This window comes from Bubalus bubalis, chromosome 2, assembly GCF_019923935.1.
Source record: "Bubalus bubalis isolate 160015118507 breed Murrah chromosome 2, NDDB_SH_1, whole genome shotgun sequence".
NCBI classification, from domain to species: domain Eukaryota; kingdom Metazoa; phylum Chordata; class Mammalia; order Artiodactyla; family Bovidae; genus Bubalus; species Bubalus bubalis.
This window is the reverse complement of record NC_059158.1, coordinates 41,298,392-41,304,166: the sequence shown is the minus strand read 5'-3', so window position 1 is coordinate 41,304,166 and position 5,775 is coordinate 41,298,392. Positions and strand designations below refer to the sequence as shown.

The window sequence follows — 5,775 nt, the reverse complement described above, 5'->3', positions numbered from 1 at the left end:
GCATTTGAGGCACTGTCTCATTTCTTCCTTGGCCCTGCCTGGTGGGATGCCATTATTAAACCCCATTCTAGGGAGGAAGCGGAGAAGGCAATGGCACCCTACTCCAGTGCTCTTGCCTGGAAAATCCCATGGACAGAGGAGCCTGGTGGGCTGCAGTCCATGGGGTCGCTAAGAGTCGGACACGACTGAGCAACTTCACTTTCACCTTCCGCTTTCATGCATTGGAGGAGGAAATGGCAACCCACTCCAGTATTCTTGCCTGGAGAATCCCAGGGATGGGGCAGCCTGGTGGGCTGCCGTCTACGGGGTTGCACAGAGTCGGACATGACTGAAGCGACTTAGCAGCAGCAGCAGCAGGGAGGAAGCTGTGACTTGCCCTAGGGCACCCACATTAGAGCCAAGACTAAAAAAAAAAAATCAGATCATTTTGTGATATCATCTTGGGATGGATTCCTAAACTTCCCCAAGTCAGATAACGCATGTTTTTGGACTTTTGATCTGTTCTGCCAAATGGCCCCTGAGTCAGTCAAGCCCCCTGCCCCTCCCTACTGGCAGTGTAAAGGCCCACTGGCTTCTCAAGTCCTCACTGCTAAGGGCTCTTAGCTCTTTTCAACTCAGCCCCTGTGAGGCCATTCCTCCAAAATATATATTAAAAAGAAAAATTCAGAAAGCATTAATACTAACTAGCCTGTTAGCCTTGTACTAGCAGATGTACAGTATGTGTCTGTTGAGTTGAACTGCAGAGACAGCACCAAGTGGACACACGCCTACCCGGAGCAGAACAGTCTTGCTGGGAGTGCAGCTTTTGCCCATCTTCCCTCCCTGGAGCCAGGTGGGCAGAGGTACAGGCACCTGATGGCCACAGTGTGGCCAGGCCTGGGGAGGGAACCTTTACACAACTTTGCCCTCTTCCACCACATTGCTTTTCTTTGCAGAAATGCTGCTGAGGCGGGGCCTGGCTGCTCCCTCATCCCCCTATCTCTTCCCCTGAGACATCTGAATACACTGAGAGTGGCAGGAATGCAGCAGGGCCTCACTGGAATTCATCTCTCACCAGCCTGTGAACTGCTGTTTCGGATGTCGTCCCTGAGCAGGGAACCCTACCTGTGGCTCCAGGATGGGGCTGTGCTGGCCTGACCGCTTTGTAATAAAGCTCTCCTACAGGGCTTTATAGTGTCCAGGACACTTTGACATGAAGGAACTCCTTTGATCCTTCTGCAACATGTAAATTGGGCTGAGCGAGAGTATCATTATCTGCATTTTACAGATGGGGAAATTTGAGGCTCTGATTAAAATGATGGTTCAGTTTCACATTGCTGCAAGTCAAGATTTCTGTCACCTTATTGGGAATTCCCTGGTGGCCCAGTGGTTAGAACTCAGCACTTGGGACTGCTGTGGGCCCAGGTTCAGCCCTTGGTCGGGGAAGAAAGATGCTGCAAGCTGTGTAGCATGGCCTCACCCACCCCTCCTCCAAAAAAAAAAAAAAAGACTTCTGTAGCTTTGCCTACTAATTATCTTAAGTACATACTCTGTGGGGTTCTTTGGCCAAGTTACGTCACTCATTCCTCACAAAACTCTCGCAGGTGTGTTAGGTAGTTAGAAAAGGGAAAAGGAGTCCAGAATGGTGGTAGCTAAAAGATGAGCTAAAAGAGAAGAGAAAAGCCCGCGAAAATAGAACAAAGGAAGGTCCGAGGACCGGAGTGAGGACCTCAGGTAAAACAACACTCCTGGCTGGCCCAATTTACATAGGACAGGCCCAGGGAGAGAAAAACAGATAAAAAGAGGAGCTGAAGCTAGCTCGCTCGCTGTCTCTCCCCCGGGCGCTGGGGCGCTCTTCTCTTCGCGTCTTTGGGTCGACATGGCCTCACGCCTGGATGATGGATTTTCCTGCTATTATCTAAATAAAATTAAGACCTGTAACACTGATTTGTCTAAGAGCTATAAGACGGTCTGCTCGAGACCTGAGAGCTACATCACGGTCTAAGACCCGAGAGCTGTGAACCGCAGAGGGGGCTTTAATGTCCGTCACTCCAAATCTTGGTTGTGACGAGACAGAACCGAGGAGCATACACTCGCGTGACATTCTATGGTGTCGTGACTCGGGTTTAACCTGGCTTAAACAACCTCCACGGAAGACGCCAAGCACAGCAGAAGCCCAACTCAGCGAAAGCTCCCGCGGTAGAAGCGGACCGCGAAGAAAACCCAGCACAAGGGAAGTGACAAGAGGCCCAGTGCTGCAAACCCGGCAGCAAAAGCGAACTCAGCAGAAAGCTCACGCGGCTCAGCCTCAGATTCCAGAAGACCTCCGGTTAAGGTAGGAGGTCCTCGCTCCTATGGCTGGAGGGACATGCCTAACAAAATCTTAGTTCCTTAGTCTCTCGTTTCTTGTTTCCTCGAACCCCCTGCGAACAGGCGGGCGGCAGTGGGCGCAACTGAGGGACTCTGGAGGGGCTACTCCTCAGCATGTCCCAAAGGCGCTATCTGCTGAGCCCCAGTAGCTGTTACACAAGCCGGTGGGGGTTCTTCTGTCCTTTCTCTTCTCTGCCAAGGATCAGACCAATGAAAACTGTGAGCACCGGTCAGATATTTAGCAAATTTTCCCGCAGGCTATGAAGGGGATTCCTTGGCACGTTTTTCCGACTGCTTTTTCCTCCTGTCCTTCAGCTCTCTCTCCCGGGACTTGAGCCCGACCAAAACCCAGGATGCCCGACTTCAGGACCTAATGAAGCTCAGGCTGTGATGTCTCGTTGCAAAAATTCAGCGAGAGACAAAGCGATAGGTAAGAGGTAGACTTGTTAAGATTCAGAGAGAAACGCTGCACTGTACAGGGTACAGGCCAAGGAATGTGGCCTGGCTAGGTTTTGCCAGCGGGGTGAATTCATATGCTAATGAGTGAGAGGATCACCCCAGCCACTGGGGAACCACCCACTCCTCTGTCTTTTGACAGTGCCTTAGAGCTTGGCACCCCACTCCAATACTCTTGCCTGGAAAATCCCATGGACGGAGGAGCCTGGTGGGCTGCAATCCATGGGGTCCCTAAGAGTCGGACACGACTGAGCGACTTCACTTTCACTTTTCACTTTCATGCATTGGAGAAGGAAATGGCAACCCACTCCAGTGTTCTTGCCTGGAGAATCCCAGGGACGGGGGAGCCTGGTGGGCTGCCGTCTATGGGGTCGCACAGAGTCACACGACACACAGGAAACGACTGAAGTGACTTAGCATAGCATAGCATAGCATAGAGCTGATCTGCCACCTCTGGGTGTGTCTTTTGGTTTACAGATTGGGGATTAAGGTTGACTTGATTTTGACTTGTCCTCTTGGACCCAATTGATTTTAATTGGTTTATGTTACACCCTTGTGCTATGTCATTCTTTCAAAGGTTGTGCTCTGCCCCCTTCCCTCCTGTCTCATGCTCTTTTCCTCAGCCCCAACCGGGCCCACAATGTCACCTCTACAATCTTATGGAGGGACAACCAGAAAATAGCTGGCCCTTGGGAGGGAAATACTATATAATATCCAATCCCTCTAGATATTCAGCCCTTCATCTTCCATGTTTCCTACAACATGTGCAACATCAGCATCTCCCAGTGGACCCGCTAGGGTGGGTGATGGGCTTCCAGGGATAATGTTTGCCACTTTGGGAGTTGGCCCCACAGGCTGTTTGGGCGCAAACCCTTACCACCCTTCTCCTAAAGTTACAAACATACCCTTGGATCGGATCAAATCTCTACTCCACTTTTATGGAACATCTGGTCTGTTGCCTCTTAACAAATTTGTTCTTAAGCCAATTACTAACTCCTACAATCAGGACCCTTCCCCTTGTAGGCAACACTGCTCCAGCCAGCCTACTATTAAAATCCCTTAATGTCTCTAAAAGGGCCAGATAACCCACTCCTTTGTCACTACTTCTGTTATTACCTAAAGTGGGTCTATGACAATGCAATGTTTACCACTGGAGACACCCTAACCTACTCTTATGGAGGACTAGGGGAAGAAATCAGTGACTTACAATCCCTCAGAGCAAAAAGAGGACAAGGCTTAAGACTGTTGCACTGTTTCCCCGTCTCTGGGCACAGGCTTGGGTTGCTTTACATCATATCTATTCTCATCCACGGTGGACAAACCAGCAATGAGTTAAGATTACAACCCCTTAATCCTACCCAGCACTGGTCACGCTGGAGATCTTGGGGATTCTCGACTCCAGTCTGGGGTCCCAGGAGGTCAACCTGCCTTGACCTGCCTAGGGATCTGGTCCTCAAAAGGTTGTCACGCCTCAACCTGCTCGGGGATCTGCCAGTCCCAGGGGTCCCAGGAGCTTGTCACGCCTTGACCTGCCCAGGGATTCGATCTCTAGGAGGCTGTCACGCCTCAGCCTGCCTGGGGATCTGCATCCTGACCCGGGGATGCCTGGCTGTCAGGTTGCAACAGTACTGGGTAGGATAAGCTTCAGAAAGACTCACCCCTAAGGAAGTCCACCCATAGAAATCAAAGGAGGCCTATTAGTTTTTTTTTTTTTCTTTTCTCCCTGTCATGACTGTCTTTCAGATGGGAAATAACCAATCCACTTCCCAGCAGACGTCCTTGAAATGCATCCTTGATAACTGGAAGCTGTTCGATCCTCTAACTCTAAGGAGAAGTCGCTTAAAATTCTTTTATGCCACTGCATGGCCACAGTATCCACTGGGGGACGAGGAACACTGGCCTGAGGATGGGACTTTAAATTACAATATCATCCTGCAGCTAGAATTATTCTGCAAAAGACAAGGGAAATGGACAGAGATCCCCTATGTCCAAATTTTCTTCCAACTAAGAGATATGAAGGAACTCTGTCTTAGGTATGGGATTGTTGTACGCCCTAAAAGTGAGCCTACTAGGCAAATGGTGTTAGGCACAGGCAACCAAGAAAAGGAACCCCCTCGTGAAGGCTCACCTGCCACAGCTCCCGAGTTACCTGGTGCTCCTTCCTTATATCCAAACGTGCCCCCATACCCGGGAGCACCTCCTCCACAAAAGCCAGCTCGAGTATGTCCCTTAGTTGAAACTGGAGGAGAATTCGGACCAACTGGGTCCATAAGCCCTTCTCCCTCTTAGAACTAAGACAGATCAAACAAGACCTGGGAAGCTATACAGATGACCCAGGCAAATATATAGATACATTCCAACATATTACCTTGGCCTTTGACTTGACATGGAAAGACATCATGGTCATATTTAGTCAAATTTTATCTGACCCTGAACATCCTAGGGTCTTAAAGGAAGCCTGGAGGTATGCAACAGGGCTTCACATGTCCAGTGGCAGATACCCAGTAGGGGAAACTGCAGTCCCCTCCTCCAATCCTAATTGGAATTATAATGACCCTGAGCACATCTGGGAAAGGGATCATTTTCTAATCTGTGTGAAGGCAGGACTGAAAGCAGCCCAACAAAAAGTAATTAGCTATGCCCGGGTCTCAGCAATAACTCAGGAGCCCAGTGAGAACCCCATTGCCTTTCTGGAAAGGCTAAAAGAGGCCCTCCAAAAGTTTACCAATCTCGACTTAGACTCTTACGAGGGACAGGTGATTTTAAAGGACAAATTCCTGTCCCAGTGTGCATCAGATATCAGAATTAAGTTACAACAGCTACAGCAGCAGGACCCTGCTTCCTCTTTAGATGAGATGGTCCAGACAGCCACCAATACCTTTTATAACAGAGAACAGGAGAAGGAGGCCAAGGCCCAGGAGAGGGAGAGAAGGAAAGAGACAAGGCATGCCCAGATGCTGGCCGCCCTCC

General features: G+C 49.9%; 1 long non-coding RNA gene across 2 annotated transcripts; it reads left to right on the top strand.

The window, feature by feature from the left end:
• The first annotated feature begins 246 nt into the window (after window positions 1-246).
• Window positions 247-5,463, top strand: LOC102402010. Of its 2 annotated transcripts, XR_326816.3 has the most exons (4): window positions 247-832; window positions 936-2,314; window positions 2,665-2,779; window positions 4,549-5,463. It is a non-coding gene; the product is annotated as an uncharacterized LOC102402010 (long non-coding RNA). The 2 variants fall into 2 exon arrangements; XR_006545794.1 differs by having other exon boundaries at window positions 247-2,314.
• Window positions 5,464-5,775: the final 312 nt, after the last annotated feature.